This window comes from Saimiri boliviensis, chromosome 2, assembly GCF_048565385.1.
Source record: "Saimiri boliviensis isolate mSaiBol1 chromosome 2, mSaiBol1.pri, whole genome shotgun sequence".
Taxonomy (NCBI): Eukaryota; Metazoa; Chordata; class Mammalia; order Primates; family Cebidae; genus Saimiri; species Saimiri boliviensis.
In genome coordinates, this window is record NC_133450.1 from 40,907,046 (window position 1) to 40,929,817 (window position 22,772).

Genomic DNA, 22,772 nt, shown 5'->3' on the forward strand with positions numbered 1-22,772 from the left:
AACAGAACCATCTTTAGGGAAAATGTTGAATTAGATAGCATAGATTTTTAAAAAGTAATACAATAGAGTGATTAAAACTACCAGAGTTGGGTATGCAATGAGACAATTTGTTCATCTCTGTGTTGTCTGTGGCTAGTACAGCATCGGATACATAGTAGAAACCAAATGAATATTTGTTGAATCAGTGAATGAATGACCAGGAAATGAAACTGTAAAATAATCAAATAAAATTTTTTTCTTTTCAATAAGCTGGAAGAAGCTTGTATATGCTTAAATGCTGATTAGAAAGTTCCCACTGAAGGGAGAAAATTTACTATTCAAAAGGGAGAAGGACAAGAGAGATGATAACCTAGGATTTCTTAGAAAAAGGAATTTAATGGGATCAGAACATTGGAGTCGCTCACCTTAGGGATGTCGCTGAACACACACAATGACTCAGTCTGAGATTTTCATGCAAATTACCTATTATTTCTGATTCTGATTAGTCTCCTTCTGAGATTTGTAGGCAGAGCCACTTAAACCAACCCTTTCCTACCATACTGCTTGTATAGCCCATCTCTTAAACACTGATGCATGAGGAAGCATATATGTCCTTCCACATCATTTGTTTATGTCCTTGTCCCCCTTTTCTCACATATCATAACAAGCTATAATGCACATTTTCTTGCCTAACGCCTAGGGCTTTCTATTCATTTCAATTCCTCATTCCTCAGAATCAACACAGCTAATGTGTGGTAGCATCAGAAAGCCTAAATTTCCAACTCAACTCTGCTGTTTAGACAGCTCTCTAAATGAAACTGTAAATGAGGCATTTCCTTGCTTTCTGCAAGGAGAGATTTACTATCTCATATTAATGGGAAAGTAATTGAACTGTCCTTCAATTGAAATAGCTTAATACAAATTTTTAGCTCTCATTATATTGGAGTCACACTCAACAACTTTAGCAAATACTTGGAAATTGCTCGTCTGAGAAGCTCTTCTTAAGCCTCAGGATTGGGTTCAGTGCCCCTCCAGTGAGTTCTTATGGTACCCTATGCAGCATTTGTGACACTGAGCAGAAATAGTTTAACTGGCTACTATTGACTATAGTTTCCTTGGGGATAGATGTGATCTTTTAAACCATTGTATTTCAGCATCTAACAAAGAGTCTGGTACATAGCTGATAATCAGTATTGACTAATACCCCATAAGCTAATCAAAAGTCTGAAGACAAGAGCTTGACATGTTTGACTTTGTGTTTTCTTCACAAATGGATGTTCATTTGCAATGAACACAGTTTTTACTGATATGTTATATAAACAGAGAGAGCCTATTTTAAGATCTTATGGCTTATGGGAACAATTTTAAGCTGTTTATTGAGAGGCAGTTTTAGATGTTAATTCAAAACACAGGATTTGGGGTTAGAATACCTGTGTTGGAATTTTGACTTCACAACTTACTAGCTGTTTGAGCTGGAACACGTAACCTGTCCTCTCTGCCTTTAGTTTCATCATCTCTAAAATAGAAGTGATAATAGACCTATGCCAGAGAGGTTTTTTTTTTTTGAGGTCAAATGAGTTTATAAAAGTTATATATAATAATAACTGTACATGTATTATTATTAAATTATGGGCATATTAAGAATATTTTTCAAATACTTTGTATTAAAATCATGCCTTATATTTTCCAAGTGGTTCAAGGTTTCCATGCATTAGCCTATAAAAAGTCCTCACTCCCTTGCTTTTATTTTACATCTGAAGGCTAGAAAAATAACTAGATTTGTAAATAGAATAAAACTTAGACTTAAGTTAAAAATTTAATACTTATTTTTATGTGTGTGACCTACCACCTGACTTTCCCTCTGTGCCACCCCATTAGGACATGATGACTTTGGGCACATAAGTTTCTAATCAAGTGATTCGTTACTACTCACATTTAAATATGAGAGCTTGATTCTTCAGATGAAGAAGTCACAACATTTATGTAGCAGTTAAAATATCTATTTTTTTTGGAGAAATTCTTTACATGAGATTGCTACAGGCAGTCAAAAAAATCACCATCCCTTTATGAAATACATGAGAATATGTACTGAAGTGTTTCCATGTATGTATGCCAAAGAAGCCAATAGAGATTAATTTGTATGTAACTTGTCCTAAGCAGATGTGACACTGAGTACTTGATTCATTTGGCCAAAATGCTAAGCTTGTTGAGAGTCTTATAAAGAAAAATTTACTTACATCCTGAATTTCAGCTACAAAAGGTCTATTTTGCAGTGACTGTGGCATATACTAGAATAGTCATGGACATAGAAACTATAGATGTATTCAGTTAGTGCAAAATGCAGTTTTGCCAACAAAAGTAATGGCAAAAACTGTGATTACTTTTGCACCAACCTAATGGTTTGCCTATCTTGTTACCTGCCTTGTTACCTATTTGCCATTTGGCCTATTGCTTTGGAGCATTTATGAATTGAGTAAAACTGCTGAATGTCTGCAATGTGGCAGATCCTGTAGTAGAGATCTGAGGGCACAGGGGAGGAATCCTACTGGGACTGGCGGAATTCCTGGTGGGAAGAAGGTGGAAGGGTTGATTAAATCCTCAGGGAAGCTGGAAGATAAACTAGCTATGTGTGACATCAGATAAAGTGCCTTGTAGGCATAGAGGGTCAGGATTTGCTCCCTCACTCAATGATTAATTTGTTCATTGTACATTGATTGTGCCGAGTTCTGGGAATATTATATTGAAGTTGACAGAGAACAGCTGGATCTCGAGGAGTTTACATTCTGGAGAGAGTGTCAGGTGATACAAACAACAAGCAAGTTCCCAATACAATGTCAGGTAGAGGTAAGTGTTGTGAAGAAAAATAAAGTGGGTTACGGGTATGGATAAGGGGGTTTCTGTTTTAGATGGGGACATTTGAGAGACCTGAATGAAGTTAAGGAAGGAATCATGTAAGCATGTTCTATGTCTCAGGAGTGGAAAATGCATAGCTCCTGCAGCAGGAGGGTGCTGAGTGAGCTTAGGCATCTGTGGGGCCAGTGCCTGGTGAGGAGGAAGAGAGGGGTAGAGATGAATTTGGAGATGAAGATTGTGCAGGCTTTGGTTTTATTCTGTTTGTGGTAAGAGCCCCTGGACACTTTTCAGCAGGTCAGTTAGATGATCTGATTTTATTTTAAAGTAATGTACTAGCTGCTGTGATAAAAATATATTGCAAAGATTGAAATAAATAACCAGTTAGGAGGCTATTGCAGAGGAACAGGGAGGAGATGAGTTGAGCATGGATGGTAGCTGTGGATGTAGATAAGAATTGGTCATAATTATGATTTTTTAGAAAAACATTAGCAAATGTTAAAAGCTGCATAGTGTATAAGAAGCCGGTGGTTGAAGGCTTGTGGAGCTTGGATTTTTGGGGTGTGAAGTATCAGAAGATTAAGGTAGAGATTAAAGCTGTGGATGTTAGAAAACCATTGTAAGAGATTCACAAGGGTTTGTATTTTAGCCAGTCGACCTGAACCTTGTTGTGGCAGAGGCTATTTTTACTTGCCACATACCTATGTGCTTCCCTACCTTTTCTAGCCTCCCGTGCTTTGCGTTGGAGTCACATGACTTGGCTCTGCCAGTGGGAGGCAGGAGGAAGTGTTCTGCGTGGCCTCTAATCCTCTCTTCTTTGCTGGTAACCGTGGAGAGATGAGTAAGGTGCCGGTGGAAGCAAGCTATATCCCATTTGGGCCATCACTGCTGGGTGGATGGTAGATCCACATCTCCCTATAGAACTGTAAGTAAACATTGGTTGTTAAACCACTTTGTTTCAGAGTCTTTGTTTCCCTAGGAAACCTTAGTGTTACTCAGTTCTTACCATTGGGACATGATTGTTTGCAAGAAAATCCATTAGGAGGCTGTTGCAGTAATTTAGGTGAGAGAGGAGTACCTAAACCAGGGCAGTGGTAATCTGGATGAGAAGTGACCAATCTCTCACCTGTAAATGAAAAAGAATGCTCCTCCCATGTTTGTCAGAAGGATTAAATAGGAATGTGAAAGCACCTGTAAAGTGAAAGCTGGGAAACTTAGCTGGCATATTTCTTCTTCTTCATCATGTTAATGATGGCTGTCAGCCTCAGTCATGCAACCTCTTCATGTAAATGTTCAGTTTTAACCTACTGTCAGGTTATGTAGTACCTGACAAGAGTCCTGAAGATCTTTTTCATCACACGCTTATTATAGTTGACATTTCTGCCACAATGATGTGCCCAGTAGAATGAACCTGATATGGCTTTATTCCATACACGTCAAGCCTTGGCAGTAATGATTTATTGAAAAGGTGAACATTTGGTACCAAGTGTTGCTAGAAAAGAATGACATTTAGTAATGTGGTTGACAGTAAGAGAAGAAATTCAGTAACATATCTTGCAGTCTTTCACAGGATATGGTATTTCATGAGGTACACAGTCTTGAAAATTAGAAAGGTGGGGACACTTTTATCAAGTCAGAACTTACACTCTTTGAAACCTATTAAATGAGTGCCATTTTTATGAACCTTGCAGGATTTTATTGATTCCATTCATCATAAGCAATTAACTAGGGTTACTTTCGGCCAGCTTCTATGAATAGGCTGAAGATAGAAACATTCTGTAGGCAAAACCCTCAAAGTTTCTCCAAATCCTAGTTCCTAGGAAGTGTAAGTACAGTAATATATTCTGCTTTTTAAGTTTCCAGATGATGGAGTCTTCCTGTCTTCGTATATCATCACATGGATTTGTTCTCCTAGTTAGACCATGATGATGACTGTAAAGTACATGATAATCAATTAGTGATTGCTCTTTAAAAGATCCAATCTTGTTTTTCATAGGATGGGATATTGTCTTTAGAAGAAGTCAGTGAAGTACCCCATCATACAGAAAATCACTTGCAGGGCTTGCTTACCAACAATTACCTTTACCTCAGTTAATCTATTGCTCTAAGCAGTGCACAAGGCAGTGCTAGGAAACACGCAATTCATTAAAAATATGTTTTCTTGCCCTCAATACATTTGCCCTTTATGTAGGGCAGTTAAAAGTACACAACTGAAGGGATTTTAAAAAAGAATTGGAAAGGAACAAGTCTACATAAAGGAAGAGAGTATGGACTGAACATGCAGAGTGCTGAGATAGCACAGTCACCAGACCCTCCAGCTCTACGAGAGTGTAACTGTGTTCCAGTCCTCTGACTGAAGTCCAGCCACTCTGTCCTGTGACGCTTCCTCATGTCTGTTGCTTTACTTAGTTCTCTCTTCATCTGCTGTACCTGTGTGGTTTCATATTCTCATCATTTCTTTCCTCATAGAGATGGTGACCAGTCTGGTGGCTTGTTTACTTGTCTTCATTCTCTTTCCCACTCTGGTCCAACTTGTCTAAAACTGTAAGAATATGCTTTAAAAAAAAAAAAAAAAAAAAAAAAAAAACAACAGCAGTTTACCCCTATTCACTGACTTAAGACTCAGTTAAAGAATTCCGCTTTGAGAGCCACAGAGCATAGTGGCAGGGAATACAGAGAATCCATGTCTAAAACCCAACAAGCCTCTGTAAAGAAAGCAGCAAGTCCTGCCAACTCACTTAGGCTGCCCTTCATCTTGCTCTCTGTCACTACCTGGGTTATTTTTTGGTCAAATTCAAGTTGGTCCTTAGCACTAGCCCTCCTACTCTTGCTTTTCTTGTAGGTAGGGATGACCTTTCATGGCTAGTTCCATCTCTTTATCAGTCTGTGACACGTGGTTGGTGTAGCAAACACCTGTTTTTAGATTTGCTAAAATAGGCTCCTCTGTTGCTGCCTGTATTCGCCTCCTGGGATTGTGGCAACAGCCTCTCATATGTCCCAATAACAGCACCTGCTCCTTCCTGTCTACTGCAGGGATTTTAAAATGGTTTACCATGGTGATCTGCAAAATATTCATAGGTTTTTTAATGAACAAAAAACATTCCCAAAACAAACAAGTATGAAAAATGGCGTCTTACCGCAAGGCTTCTCAGAACTTTTGATATGCTAATATGCATTGTGATATGCTAATGTGAATTGGGACTCTCCAAGAGGGAGAATTAATATGCAACATTAATGAAACTTATTTGATCCAAAAACTACTTTTTTAGAGAAACATCTGTTACCATCACAGAGAATTGCAATGTTCTAAGAGAGTACAGTTTGCAAATTTTGGACTGCTCCATCAAATAAAATTCCTTACACCTTGACCAACTCATCTTTTCTTCTCTGGGTAAACTTGGCTCAGTTCATTCATATACTGTACTTTGCAAAATTCATTGTCCTTCTTAAAGCCTCAGGTCAGCTTAGTCTGTGTACAGTCCCAGCAAGAAAGAGAAAACAGTGGTTTCAGGTTCTAGAGCTGTGTTTTTACACTTTATGTTCATTCAGAGGAATGTAAAAACCAATTTGGAGAAGAGTGATATTCTAGGCTTGGAGGAAATTCCTTCTAGGCACCACAACAGGCAGTTTTAGAGACACGTTCATCCAAGTCAAGTGATTTTGTAGGAACTTGTGACATGAGATAATGGTGCATCTAAACAGGGAAGCCACCTGAGTTCAAATGTGAGTTGAAATCCTGTGAATGAACAGACTTCCTCAGGGACTGAGCTCTGGTGCAATGATGAGCAGAAGCCCTCAGACCTTGTCTCTTGCAATGGGAGAGAGAGTCATAGAAAGAGGGTGGAGTGACCTATTGCATTCCTAGTTTACCTGAGACAGCCTTCCTTACTTCTATTGTCCTAGCAAAACTATTTCTATTGTCTGTTCCTTACTCTATTGTTCCAGCAAAACTACTCAAAAAGGTGCCTGTTTGTATCAATAACTGTACAGGCACCTTAGATAAGGGAGAAGACAAGAGTCAGCAGAGGAGCAACGTGTCTTTGAAGTAAGGAAGACAGCACTATTTTAGAGAAAAAGAATAGTGAATGCTGTCAAGGGCAACATCAAGTTAGCAATGATGAGACTAAACCAATATTTTAATGTGGAACAGTTTCAGTAGGAGGTAAGGTCAGCCCATTTAGTTTTGACCTTTCAGAGTATTTTGCCAAATGTGTTGTTATTTAATGATCAGGCTTCTTATTGGGTTCCTGTTTTCCCAGATTTTTGACGCATTGCTTAGAAAGATTTTAGGGAGCATGGGAAAACTCATAATCATAGAATTTTACAACCAATTTGCTTCAAGTATTAGTTAATATATAAAAATGCATATATACAACTCCCTATCTACCTTCCATACTGGCTAGCATTGCCTTTACATGCACCAAGTACTCAATAAATGTGTGCTAAATATGTTAATGAATACCCTGCCTATTGGCTGATGAAAAAAAATGGTCTAATTATATTTATAAAGTATCTAAAACATCATTCTTAAAACACCATTCTTAAAAATTTTGACAGTATGTATACGAATTAATGTCTTGTATGTCCACATAAGCTAGTTTCACAATTTCTTTAATGTTGTAGTTTTTTCATGTTAGTGGGCAACTTTTGTTGTTAAGCTACTTTGTTGAAAAATGCTGTAGTTATTCTTAGGGATTATGAAGAAAAGAGGTGATACCTACCTGCCTGAAGAATCTAGAGAATACATTTGTTCAAGGATTATATTACCTTTCCTTTGATGAATTATTTGCTCTGTAGTACATGAGATTTTAATACGTAGCAAGGTAATTCATGCTGCATATCAGGCAGCTGGGGAGATGTGGGGAGTTGTGCTGGTGCTTGATTATAATCATATGTTCAGAAATAGCCTTATACCCCTTTATTTATAGCCAGGCTGAATTAACTTTTATCTATGTGTTAACTGGACAAAACTCTGACTTGGTTGGAAAAGAAGTTAAAGATGTGGTTTCTTTCTTCCAGGAGCTCAGAGTCTACATAGAGAAGTGATAAAATAATTTTTAGAAAAGATACAAGTACTGAGTGTGGCAGATATAAAGTTTTCCCCATTGTATAAATAGATTCTGTAGTTCTCTGAGAGTGCCTTCATTTTGCAGGCTATGAGTATACACTAAGCTTATTTTTAAGCAGGAAAATAAAATTACAGAAATTAGTACTTCAGGAATTTCACTTGTTGGTCATGTACAGATGGTATTAGAACAGAGACTGGAAGTAAGGAGAACAATTAGGAAGCCATTATGGTAACTTATAGGATGATAAGACCATATTTTGGGATATAAATAGAAAGGAGACCATGAGTCTAAGAGGTATTCTGAAGGAAGAATGAAAAGCTTTTAGGAGTTGATTTCCTAAAAGGAATCATATAGAAAGAAGAGCTGATAATGGGTCCAAGAAGAGTAGTGGTGCTCTTGACCAAAACGTCTGTGTGAGAAAACTATTCAGAGTTTTCCCTTTGAAAAGCTGTAATGTTGTCCGCATCTCCACCATGTAAAGGGCGCATAGATTTTGTACCTGGAGGGAGTGTGCGCAGAAACACTTTTACAATAGCTCATCTTGCTCCAGTTCCAAAAGGATAGCCTGCACCCTATCCACCCCAAATGCTGTTAATCTGGTTTGGAAACTTGATTTTTAGTGTAATTTCCAGGTAGAAGGGAAGGAGGAGAATGGTGATAATCCAGTGGATCTTCGGACCTATGCAGTTATTCTGTCCAGTGCTTTAAAGAAGGGGTTTTGAATTTTCTGATTAAAGAAGACATGTTTACTTGTTCCTGAGTTCAGTGGTCTGACCCTCGCATTTGAGAAAATAGAAGGAGGAACCCAGTTGAAGGTGAACTCAGCCTTTGCAAAGTGTTGGCAGGCAGAGCATCTAAACTGGATTGTGAGGAAAAATTAATGGAAGCAGCAATGACTTAATGGTACATGATTTGACGGTGGTGATGGAACACTATAAATGCTAAATTTTGGTTACTTATGTTTTCTTGGGTATTTTGCCTTTCCAAGATACCCTAATTAGAACTTCCATCCCATCACTAAGTATATACTCAATTTTCTTGAATTTTTAATTTTCTCAAAACAAAAATTAATGCCTGATTTGTGTTGATGTGTATCATAATGGATATGCTCTCTTTCTCAGCCTAAGCAAAGTAAACAAAAATTTTTCTTTTATGTTTTAGAGATATTTAGTAAATTTTTTCTCTATTGCATTAAATGGCTACTTTTGGCCATGTGGCAACCATAGCAGGTTTAAAGCTTCCTTGTCTGTATCCAGCTAAGCCTATCCCAGCTTACGGATGTCCCAGACCACTCTTGGTGCATGCTGTTTAAAGGGTGCATACTGTTTGCACTTGGTCTACATTCTAAACTCTGGGAGTACTTAGTTCTTTGAGATCTGCTATTCATACTCAAGAAGTTTTGGTTAGATCAATGATTAATAAGCAACTGACATTGTCTACAGAAGTCTCTGTGGAACAGAATTATTATTAGTTGCAATGTCGACTGTTAAGCTGATGTAGGTGATAGATTGTGTAGCTGATGTGATTGAAGCTCTGGTCTGACTTTGGTCAGATCAATTTCTTGAATTTGTTTTTTTATATTTACAATGAGGATAAAATAGTAACTTAGAGTGAGTATATGGTTTTGAGTAGATAATGTATATAAGGTTTATAATAAGCACTCAGTAAAGGTTGACTATCACTATTAGCATCTTGGGTTTCTTAATAACCTTCCATGAATATGTCACCTGGGAATTGATCTAATTGTTCTTTACAGAGATTTATAGTTTCCACTTTGCTGAAAATTATAAGTACCTATTATATATCTAAAAATTATTCAGGCTTATTTTAAAATAATAAAATAATACAGAAAAGTCTTTAAACTTTAAAAAAAAGTTGTTTCTTTAAAAAAAAAAAAGAAGCCCACAAATCCTACTGCCCAAAAGTAGCAACTGTTAACATTTTGTAAACATCCCCTTAGTCATGTTTCTATGTGTGCCCATAAATCATTCACCTCCACATTCAGATACATATAAAAAAGTATACATAAAAAAGTAAGTTTTTAAACAAAAATATGCTATTAGTCTTTTCAGATATGTGCCTAGAGATCCCCAATCATTATATTAATGGCTGCCTGGTTTACAACTGTATCAATGTGCCAATGTTTGTGTCACCCAATCTTCATCCTGGAACATTTTACTATTTTTCTTATAGAACATATAACATTTCAGTGAACATTTTTGTATATTCTTTTCATAATGCCATAGTATAGCTTCTAAGAAATGAAATAATTGCACTAAATGGTAAGCCCATTTAAACTTTTAATCCTTACTTGGTAGAAGCAACTCTTCTTGATTAATTTCTGAGGAAGTCTTTGTCTATGATGCTATACTGTGGCTTATAATATATTTATTTTTTGTAAACTGACAAGTTTCAACAATTGATGTTCCCAGGTTCTTATATTCCTGGAGGAGATTAGAAGATAATTTTCACCTTGTGATTAGCCATAGCCTTGTGATTTCATCCGTCTTAACGTGGTTTTTTGTTTGTTTGTTTTTTTGTTTTTGTCTTTCGTCGCTTCAGACCCAAGTCAGAATACTTTATTCTCAGTCATATTTAAACTGGGATGGTTCTTGTGCACTAGCTGTTTACTTTGCCACACAAGGAGAATATTTTAAGTTTAATTCCATTTATATTTTTGATGTAAATCTAACATAGCTATGTGTCCAGAACTGTGCTATCAGTTACAGAGAGATGTATGGACTTCATTAGATTTATAGGAGATATGTCAACACACATTAAAGACTATAAAGCAAGATATATGATTAATCTTTTAAAGAGTGATGTGTTGCTAGGTTCTGTAGAAGAGCAGAAGGAAAAGTATCTTGACCCAGAATAATCAGAAGAGGCTTTATGAAGAAAATAATAGGCCCTGAACAGTGTCTGGAACTCGGGAAGGATGGAGGAAAAGGGAGGGCTTTCATGGAGAAAGAAGCTTCAGTTGTTTATTGCTGTCCAAGAAATGACTCCAAGCATAGTGACTTAAAACCACACCCACTCTTTATTTCTCATGATCCTCTGGGTTGACTGAGCAATTGGTTCTTCTGCTCATTTTGCTTGGGTTCCCTCAGGTAGCTACATTTAGCTGATACATTAGTTGGGAGCTAAGTTCAACTGGGACCACTAGAATAACTAGACTTCACTCTTTGTGCTCTCTTGTTGTTCCTCAGTACAACCCAGAACTTCTTCAGGGTGATGATTTCAAGGCAGCATCCCAAGAGAGTAAAGGCAAAACCTTCAAGTCTTCTGAAGGTCTAGCTCTGGAAGTTGTATAATCTCATCTCTGCCACATCCTATTGGTCAAAGGAATTTACAAAGCTAGGGAAGATTCAAGGAAATAGATTCTATCTTTTGGTGGGGGAAGCAGCAAAGTCTCACCGCAAAGGAATTTGCATACCAAGAGAGGAAGCATTTGTGGTAATGTTTTAAAATCCACCACAAGGGAACTTTATGGACAAATATTTACAAGCAAAAATGAGTTGTTTTGAGAGTCAGCAAGAACACATGCTATGACATGATTTCTCAGAAGATATAAGAAGCTCCTGGCTATTCCATAGGGATCATTCTCCAGATCCCTAACTGTTTGTTTAGGTTATTGGCAGTGCTGGCCACTCCAGACTTTGGATATTGGATCAATCTTACTTGTATTTTAACAAAAAATTTCAGTATTATTTTAAGTATTATGCTAATGCTTCCATATTTAAGTATAATAGTAGAACTAACTTTATAGATGAATAGAAAAAGTGATATAATTTATATTCAGTATTTATTGCTTCTTTTACATACTAGTGCTAACGATGAGAGAAATGGCTTGCAGGTATCACCACTGAAAAACAAAGCTTCCTGGGTCATTCAAATGTGTGTATAGTACAAAATAAACAGAGAACAGCCGTAAACAAAAGAAATTCAGTTTTTCATCATAGTGAGAGAGGATTCATTGTATTTTTTTATTCTGTAGCTGATAAAGCTATACTTATAACTAGGTAAGGTAATCTGTGCATTTTATAAATTCAAGGTCAGGAAAATCTCTGTATCAAAATAATGGATTGCTACAATACCTGAACTTTTATCATTGTAGTTTTCTTATTTTGTGTTTTAAAGGTTTTTTTAAAGATATAATCTAAGAATTTACAAATATCCTGAAAGATACAACTCATGCCATTATCATCAATCATCAGATCAGATTATAATTATACTGTGTGTGTGTGTGTGTGTGTGTGTGTGTGTGTGTGTGTGTGAATGGTGATGGTAGAGGGGGAAATGTGCCTTTTCCTAACTTAACATGGGGGGAAAAAAAACAAACAAAATAGAAGTGCCAAAGGAATGTGTCATCAGCTGCATAACTTGTGAAATATGTTATATGTTCAGTTGTTCCTTGAATTTATAAAAATAGCAATTTTCCAGCCTGGGAACCATAGCGAGACCCTGTATCTACAAAATATTTTTTAAAAATGAGCCAGGTGTGGTGGCACATGTCTGTGAAGATAAGGTGGGAGGATTGCTTGAGCCTGGGAGGTCAAGGCTGCAGTGAGCCATGACTGTGTCACTACACTCCAGCCTGAGTGACAGAGTGAGACTGTGTCTCCAAAAAAAAAAAAAAAAAAATCCATTTTTAGAGATTGAAGATAAAAACAAACAAAAATTTCAGCAGCAAAATAAGTCAGTCATACTATCTTTTCCAATTTGGGGTTCTGCTCCTTGAGAACACAAAGTTGTGTGTTTGTGCTCGCCCTTGTCCAGGTTTGCATCACTTAACACAAACCTATCTGTGAAAAACCATGTCACAAAAGTATTTCATTTTCCTCCTGGGAACCTCTGAGTGACTGTTATCATCAGCAGTCTCTGACTATGTTCCTTGTAAAACACCCCTCACTTTTCTCTTTCCTCTTCTTCTTTCCAAGCTGGATTTAAAATTTCCTGAGAAATATGGAGAAGTGACCAGTGTCCCAAGGTTGGCACAGATAGCATAGCACTCATTTGAGATTGTCTCAGTGCCTAAGGCAGCTCCCCTCCAGAGTTACTCTTTTAGTGACTAATTAGCCTTTGCATTACATGGACAACTATACCAAGGAAGAGAGTATGATGTCTTAAGCAATGAGGTGGGTCCTGTGAGAAGGGGGCTTACAGTGGTGGGAGGCAAGTTGGGAAAAGATGGGCACTAAGAGGCAGCTGGGGGCTCATCAAGTAACATAGAGTTTTACTCTCTGGTTTTCTCTGGTGGCCCGACAGTTGATACATTTAAGAACTATTGTGTGATCCATTATAAAGGAGTCTGAAGTGATGAGTTCAGTATTCACTGAGCATCTACTATTATTGTTCTTATTTCAGAGGGATTTTTCTATATTGACCAGCTAGTTTTTATGAAAGTCACAAAAATAACTGTAGCTGTGTAAGCAAGGTGAGCATACTAATTTTATTAGAAGCTAAAGGAATTTTACTGGATTAGAGAGAATAAAGAAAATGAATTTGCTTAGTGACCCAGCAGATTCAATGGTGCTTGAGGTGTCAGTGACAGATAGGGATGCTATTTGGATCCTTTATCAGGTCCCCCATATGTGAATCACAGTGGAGGCCTCTGGGATTTTGGAGCAAGGCCCTGCTGTCTTCTGCAGATAACTACTCTCCTTTTGAGAGATGCTCTTGGCCTGTGACTGGGCTTTGGTGGAAACTGAATATTTGACTGTGGGTCGTCAAGTCACTATGCAACCTGAACTGCCTGTCATGGACTGGGTGTTTTCTGACCCATCTAGCCATAAAGTGTGTCATGCGTAGCAGCATTCCATCATCAAATGAAAGTGATATATATGCGTGATCGCTCAAGGTACTGAAGGCATAAGTAAGTTACATGAGGAAGTGGCTCAAATGCCCGTGGTCTCCACTCCTGCCACCCTGCCTTCTCTCCTCCAACCTGCACCAATGGCCTTATGGGGGGTTCCCTATGATTAGTTGACAGATGAAGAGAAGACTAGGGCCTGGTTCACAGATGGTTCTGCACGGTATGCAGGCACCACCTGAAAGTGGACAGCTGCAGCACTACAGCCCCTTTCTAAGATGTCCCTGAAGGACAGAGGTGAAGGGAAATCTTCCCAATGGGCAGAACTTCAAGCAGTGCATCTGGTTGTGCACTTTGCATGGAAGGAGAAATGGCCAAATGTGCAATTATATACTGATTCATGGGCTGTAGCCAATGGTTTGGCTGGAAGGTCAGGGACTTGGAAAAAGCATGATTGGAAAATTAGTGACAAAGAAATATGAGGAAGAAGTATGTGGATGGACTTCTCTGAGTAGTCAAACATTGTGAAGGCATTTGTATTTCATGTGCATGCTCATCAACAGGTGACCTCAGCAGAGGAGGATTTTAATGATCAAGTGGATAGGATGACCTGTTGTGTGGACACCACTTGGCCTCTTTCTCCAGCCACCCCTCTCATCATCCTAAGGTCTCATGAACGTAGTGGCCATGGTGGCAGGGATGGAGGATACACATGGGCTCAGCAACATGGACTTCCACTCACCAAGGCTGACCTGGCTATGGCCACTGCTGAGTGCCCCATTTGCCAGGAACAAAGATCAACACTGAGCCCTTGATACGGCATCATGACTTGGGATGATCAGCAAGCTAGCTGGTGGTGGGTTGATAAATATTGGACCTCTTCTATCATGGAAAGGGCAGAGGTTTGTCCTCCCTAGAACAGACACTTACTCCAGGTATGGGTTTGCCTTTTTTTCATGCAGTGCTTCTGCTAAGACTACCATCTATGGACTCATGGAATGCCTTATCCACCATCGTGGTATTCCAGCATTGCCTCTGACCAGGGCACTCACTTTACGGCTAAAGAAGTGTGGCAGTGGGCTCATGCTCATAGAATTCACTGGTCTTACCATGCTCCCCATTATCCTGAATCAATTGGATTGATAGAATGATGGAATGGCCTTTTAAAATCACAACTACAGTGCCAACTAGGTGACAATACTTTGCAGGGCTTGGTCAGAGTTCTCCAGAAGGCTGTGTATGCTCTGAGTCATCAGCATCTAATATATGGCAACATTTCTCCCATAGCCAAGATTCATAGGTTCAGTAATTAAGGAGTGGAAATGGAAGTGGCACCACTCACTATCATCCCTAGTGATCCACTAGCAAAATTTTCACTTCCTGTTCCTGCAGTATTACGTTCTACTGATCTAGAAGTCTTAGTTGCAGAGGGAGGAACCAGAAGATACAATAACTATTCCATTAAACTGGAAGTTAAGATGGCCACCTGGATGCTTTGGGCTCCCCCTACCTTTAAGTCAACAAGCTAAGAAGGGAGTTAGTGTTGGCTGTTGTGATTGGCCCATACTTTCAAGATGAAATCAGTCTACTACTCTACAACAGAGGTAAGGAAGAATATGCATGGAATACAGGAGATCCATTAGGACATCTCTTAGCATTACCATGCCCTGTGGTTAAGGTCAATGGGAAACTACAAGAACCCAATTCAGGCAGGACTACAGATGACCCAGACCTTCTGGGAATAAAGGTTTGCTCACTCCACCAGGAAAACAAAAAACAAAAAACACAACCTGCTGAAGTGCTTGCTAAAGGTAAAGGGAATAAAAATGGGTAGTAAAAGAAGGTAGTCATCAATTCCAGTTATGACCACATGACCAGCTGCAGAAATGAGGACTGTAATTGTCATGAGCATTTCCTCATTCTTTTGTTAAAAACATGTTTGTGCATATATACATTTGTACTAAGAAAATATTTTCATTTTATTTTCTTATTGTCTTTACCATGTGACATAGATTTATTGACTTCTTATTAGAATTTAAGTATTGTTAATTTTAGCAGTATTTGGGTTGGGGATTGGTGAGTTTTTGGTTGTATGAAGGTAGTTGTATTACATTAGGTGTAATTATGACTTTATTATTGTTTTTAGTTGAAGATTTGTATGATCTCAGGAGATGTGTATGGGTTCAAGTTGACAAGGGATGGAATTGTGATGGTTAATACTGAGTATCACCTTGACTAGATTGAAGGATGCGAAGTATTGATCCTGGGTGTGTCTGTGAGAGTGTTGCCAAAGGAGATTAACGTTTGAGTCAGTGGACTTGGAAAGGTAGACCCACCCTTAATCTAGGTGGGCTCCGTCCAATCAGCTGCCAGTGTACCTAGAATATAAAGAAGGTAGAAAAACTTTTGAAAAGATTAGAATGGCCTAGCCTCCCAGCCTGCATCTTTCTACTATGCTGGATGCTTCCTGCTCTTGAACACTGGACTCCAAGTTCTTCAGTTTTGGGACTCGGATTGGCTCTTCTTGCTCCTCAGTTTGCAGATGGCCTATTGTGGGACCTTGTATGTATATGCGCACATATATGCTAATAGGATATATATATATATATATATATATATATATATATATATATATATCTACATACGGAGGAACCAGGGGACACAACAACTATTCTATTAAGCTGGAAGTTTAATGAAATAAAACTTAGTAACTTAGTTCTATTGGTTCTGTCCCTCTAAAGAACCCTAATAGATTTAGCATAAGGGAGAATAACTATCATGAAAGGATGAAGTGGAGATCAACCCATCTTGATACTTTGATTCTTTGTTTTTACTTTTATGTTAATCTCTTAGAATTTTTTCAAGTGAACAATCTTCCCACATCTTTCCCTTCATTCCTCTTCCTTTCTCTCTTTCTTCCATCTTTGTTACATTAGAAGTTGATTAATGCAGGTTCTTGATTAACTTTCTGGAGTTAAGTGATTCTTTAGGGCATATAAGAAATAATATCAATAATCATTGCCAGATAATTATTGAGACTATTTTGACAGAGTCAGTTATGCTGATCACAGGATTAGCTCTAAGCTAGGTGATATCTATCTGATGTTATGCTAAAATTTGGTAAGTTCTAAAAGTGGTCCCTGCTGTGGCATAATTTTACTAGTTGATAGTTCATTCAAATACTGATTCAGTCAACTCACTATACGACTTGAAATTTCCTCTTCAAAATTCCACCATCTTTTAGAGTATAAAATATGTTCAATAGTTTTCAGTATTTAACACTTAAAGTCGTTGATGAGACCAGTTTCTAGCAAAATAATTAGCACAGCCCAGATACTAGATAGAATGGGGTGTAGATTAAGTAAAGACTGGAAAAAAGAAAATGCCTGGCTCATAGCAGATGCATAGAGGGTGCTTCCATATATGGGTCATTGCAAAATGACCCATGGGTCATTGCAAAATGGCTTCTAGTGAAGCCAGGAGCCATTATGAGAGAGCGGGAAGGAGAGCAACTTTGGTACTGGAAGTTTCTGAAGATCAGCCTCTTCACTTTGTGCTAAGGCCAACCAGAGCCATTTCAAATGTTTTAAAAAGCTGTGTGCTGCACAGATAATCACAGATTGCTAACATTTTCCTTCCACATCTTAAATGTCGTTATTAAAAGTAAACTTTAGTGAATATAGAAAAGAAGATGATGGTTGGACCACCTATGAGGCCTTAAGCGTTACTGGAAATGCATTATCATATCAATAGTTTAAACTGTTCAGTCTAAGGCCAATGGTCACTTGGCAAGATTTATAAAAGGAAGATAATTAGGAAAATTTAGTATTGGATCATTATAGAGAGGCACAAAATATATCTAAGAAGGAAAGATTACTAAGAAGGAGTTGGAAAGATGCAGCTTGACCTAATGAGAAAATGAAATGACTGGAGAACATTTTTTCAGAGACCTGACCATCACTGTTTGATCTCTTATCATGAGCAACTCGTAAGCGTGAAGGCCAGGTAACAGTTACTTAGCTTAACATGATTGCTATTTGACCCTACAAAGTGTTTAACCCTGAGAAATAAACTATACTGTTTATATGCTTAGATTGGCTATATGTTTATTTGTGAATTTTTATAAACTATGAAAAGAAAAAGATTGACTTTCAAAGAATATAATTTGGGAGAATTAAAGACATACTTTTCTATAGGGAGTATGGTGGCTACTACTTGAGGGTGGGGATTATGTCATTCTTTTTTATCATTGTGTTCCCAGTGGCTGGTATAGTGGCTGGCATTTAATAGGTGTCCAATAAATGTCTACTAAATTCAACAGTGCTTGAATAGTGATGTCTGTGATGAGTTACAACATTGTTCAATCTTTTGACCTGTCTCTTTTTCATACGCTGAACATTCTTTCATGTCTTTAATGTTCATATTCTAACAACAAAAGGCAGTTTTCCCATTTTAAAATATAAAACTATATTGTATATTAAAAATTGTTTTTCAGAATGTTCTCTTGTGCTGTGATGTGTATCATAAAGGACTCAGTACCCTCCTCCTGCAGGTCCCCTGCCCAGTTGAGAACCACTCTGTGTTGTTAAATTGATCAAAGTGACATAACTAATCACACTTAGTGGCTTAAGGAAAGAATCATTTATTTTATTCATGAATCTGTAACTTGCAGAGGGCTATGATGGTGTGACTTATTTCAAGTTCATGTAGTATTAGCTAGGATGGCATCAGTGGTCCTGAAAACTCCACTTAGTTGGCTCAGCCACACAGCTGGCAGGCTGATGTTCTCGAGCTGTATCCCACACATACAATCACAGACTGATGGAAAATTTGTTTTGTTTCTTAGGTATCATTATTAAAGATTATGAATATAAAGAGAAAAAAAGGAGAGGTTGAACCACTTACATAGTCTTAAGTGTTAACCAGAAATGTATACTCATATCAATATTGTGAATTGCTCAGCTTCGACCAGTGCTTAGCTGGGAGTTCAGCCTAGGCTATTGGCTAGGGGCTTTTATTCCTCTCCATGTGGGCCTCTCCAGAAAAATCCTCTGGCTTCCTCAAAGCATGAAAACTAGATTCCAAGAGCAGATGTTTCAATAGTGAGGAATCAGAAGTTTCTAATTTTGTAAGGCCTTTGGGCCTAGATGTTGCCACAAAATCATGGTAACAATATTCTAGTGGTCAACAGTCATAGAGTATGCCTAGATTCCAGGAAACAGAATATAGACCTTGTTTCTCAATGGAAGGAGGGGGGTCTCAAATTCTTTGAGACCCCCCTCCTTCCATTGAGAGGTAAGATCTATATTCCATCTTTAATCTGTCACAATTATCTTGAAAATAATTCCTTTGTGGTGAATAAGACAAATATGACTTTTTATGTAAGGCATTTGCTGATATGTATGCCAGATTTACTAAGACCTTAAATATGATTAGCTTGCACAATTAGCAGTTATCTTAAGTCTATAGGTCTGCAGGAGAGCATATAAAAAGGCCCTGAAGAAATTACCACAAATTAACCTAATTATTACTATTAATAGTAAAGTACATGGATTGACTATATGATACCTCCATTCAAAAGGTAAAATAGTGGAAGAGGTCTCTATAAAACTGGCCAGACCATAGGAATTCATATTTGATGAATGACAATGGAACTTCCAATTTGTTTTTACCTTAATATGGTTAGGACATATTTAACCTTAGTTTTTAAATGTTTCATTTCCCTACCTGCCTTAACAGTGTGTATTCCTTCTATATGTTTGCAACACTGGTAGTGAGATTTTGATATGAAAATAAAATGTTTCTGAAAAACTGTTTCTCAGTTTTTGGTGTGTGAATTTATTGGAAAAAATATTTGAACACTTACCACGTTCTAGGAACTGGTCTATATTGGGAAAATACAGCAGTGAGCCAAAAGAAACAGACCTACACCTGCCCTCTTGAAATTTGCATGCTTAGTGGAAAAGATAGATAAAAAACAAATAAATAAATATGTAGTGTAAGTTAGTGATAAAATAACCATAAGGCATAGTAAGGCGGTGGAGAGTGATAGTGGGGAAAGAGGATGTTTAGACAGTGTGGTCAGGGAAGGCCTCAGTGATGAGTGAGGTTTTGAACAGAGACCTGAATGAGGAGAGGAAACAGACCAAGTGAGGATCATGGTGAAGAGCATTCAAGGAACAGCTAGTAAAGGAACTTTGAAGAATGAATTGGTTTAGGTTGTTTGAATGGCACCAACAAGTTGTATACTGAAACAGAGGGAATGAAGAGAAGACTGATAGGAGTTATGGTCAGTGGAAGAGGCAGTGCTGTAGTTACATGTGGCCAAGATCATATACATATGATTATGATTATTCTTTTTGATTGGAAAATAATTTTTGTGGTAATGATGATGCATAGCATTTTGTGGATACTCAGTCCCTGCTGGATTCTTTTTTTATTTTGATAGAGTCTTGCTCTGTTGCCCAGGCTGGAGTGGAATGACGCCATCTCAGCTTACCGCAACCTCTGCCAGGTTCCAGCCATTCTCGTGCCTCAGCCTCCTGAGTAGCTGGAATTACAGGGGCATGCCACCACGCCCAGCTAATTTTTAGTGGAGATATGCATTATCTCATTTAACACAATCCTTTGGTGGAGATTTCTGTGCAATTTTAAAGTTGTAAGTGAGGACACAGAGGCCAACAGAGGTTGAGTAATTGGTCCATAGACACACACTCTTAGAGACTGCAAGGATGCTGGTAGAGGTAGTGGGTAGTGGTTGAATTGAATCTATACATTGAAGGTGGAGCCAACAGGAATTGCTGATAGATCAGATATAGCTGATGAATCGAAGAATGAATTGAAGAATGACTCTGAGGTTTTTTAATCTGAGCAACTAGGTATGGCTTTGCCGTTTGCAGAGGTGAAAGTGCATTTGGCTGTTGGAGAGAGGGTGCTGTAGACTGAGTTTCTTTTCGATGCGTTAGATCCAAATAATGATTAGACATCCAAGAAGACAGTTGTGTCTGTAATGAGAGAAGGAGGTATTATTTTGAGAGTTAGCAGTTTTGAGGAAGCTTCTACTGAGATCAGTTTCCCTTATTATTGTGTGTCATGCTCCAAGGCCTCTCTCATTAAAGATGTGCCTGTTTGTTCTGGAACACAGGTGTGGTGGGCATCGCTGTTGTTCCTTGCTGGAGTATCATATATGCTGTCATACTGTCTCGTTTGAAATGCATTCCAGCCTCCAGATTGAAGATATTGATAAGGAAGAAGTGATTTCTCTTTTTAAAAATATATGTAAATGACAGAAATCTATATATGTGATAAAATTTTATGAAACTATACACTGAAGAAATGAGTGCATATGAAAAAATGAAAAACTGGCGAAAAAAAAAAAGCTCACTAGTTTAGTTAATTGTACTGTGCCATTATCACTTTTCTGGTTTTGATATATTACTATAATTGAGTAAGATGTCATCCTTGCAAGAAGCTGCATGTGGGTAATGTGAGCTTTCTGCACTATTTCTGCAACTTCTTTTGAGTCTAAAATTATTTCAAAATAAAATAACAAGAATGTAAACTTGTAATGGAATCTCTTACTTTAAATTATTGTCTTGTTTAGTCTTATCTGATGTAGGGATACTATATTCACATGAAAATGAGAGGCAGTGAGGGATAAAGAGCAGTTGGTTAATGGGTACAAAAATACAAGTAAGATGCAGTGTTCAGTAGCACAATAGGGCAACTATGGTTAATAATAATTGATTGTATATTTCATAAGAACTAGTAGAGTAGAATTGGAATGTTTCTAACACAAAAAATTGACAACCAATTACCTTGTTTGATCATTATACATTATATGCTTATATCAAGATATCATTGTACCTCATAAATATGTATAACTGTTATGTGTTCATAAAGTAATGAAAATGAAAAATGACCAAAAAAGTGGATATTTTTGTAATATGCCAGACTTAATGGGATGTTGGTAATTCTTTACTTATTAGTGCTGCAAACTTTTAATACATTAGCAGATTCTTCATATTTTATTTTAAACTTTTTATATGAGCAGAATGTATTTTGTGTATACATTTAATGTACCTGAAGGATGAAATGTGTAGTAATTTGTTAAACTAAAAGGCAGTAATAAGACATTTGGCAAATGTAGCATATTGCAAGCATTGCAGAGAGCCAAACAAGTTAAACATGTCAAAATAATTTGTAGTTCTGTGGCATTTATGGACAATTTATGATAGCTGGGCACTACTGAAAATCATATTTCATTAACTCCTACAATATTATTTCATTAACTCCTAAAATGCTCATTATTTTAAAAATATAATTTTTTCTTATTTCTCTTTTCTTAAAAAGGCGAAATTCCATATTTGTTAGATGATTCTGCTATCATTAATTTGTTCACCTTATGTTTGTTTTTCTTAATAGCAACAATGGTGGAATAGAGATGTTAAGTCTGTGATTACCTTTATTTTATTTTTTTGTTTTTAAATATGAATATTCAAAGATACAAGGACTCAGTTGAGAAATGTCAATACTGTATTCCTCCTACTCAGGGCTAAAAAAATATCAGCTGTCTGATATTGTCCTGCACTGGCATCAAATAATGGCAGAAAAATGGACTAGATTTTTATAAAATAATAGCTTTCTGTTGTGAAATTATAATTTGTTATACTCAGAGGAGAACAACTCTTCTTGGAAAATCTAATTTTCTAAATGCAGTATATTAAAGATCTTAAGTCACTTCGCTAGCCTGATTTTATACCACTTCTATCAAATGGGATTTGGCTGATGAAACTGCAAAGTGGAACAGCCTATATTTTGTTTAGAGTCATTTTTCAAATGCCTGGAGTATGTAGGATGAAAATTATCATTGCCTGTGAGTACTTATTTGTGAAATGCTTATGGAATGTCTGTGCACTGAACATTAAGGTTAATAAAGCACTGCCCCCTTTTCAAAAAAGCTTCCAGTTAACAAGGGAGTGAAACTAGAGGGGCAGGGCAGGCTGGGAGTAGTGTGCTATTGGAGAGGGGAAGTTCGTTCAGTTTAGGCTGAACTCAACTAC

The 22,772-nt window shown here is 37.4% G+C and overlaps 1 protein-coding gene across 1 annotated transcript in view; it reads left to right on the top strand.

Annotated features, from left to right (window-relative positions):
* The window catches only part of KCNH5 (potassium voltage-gated channel subfamily H member 5), a 398,615-nt gene that overhangs the window by 206,173 nt on the left and 169,670 nt on the right, over window positions 1-22,772 (top strand). The window lies entirely within an intron of this gene.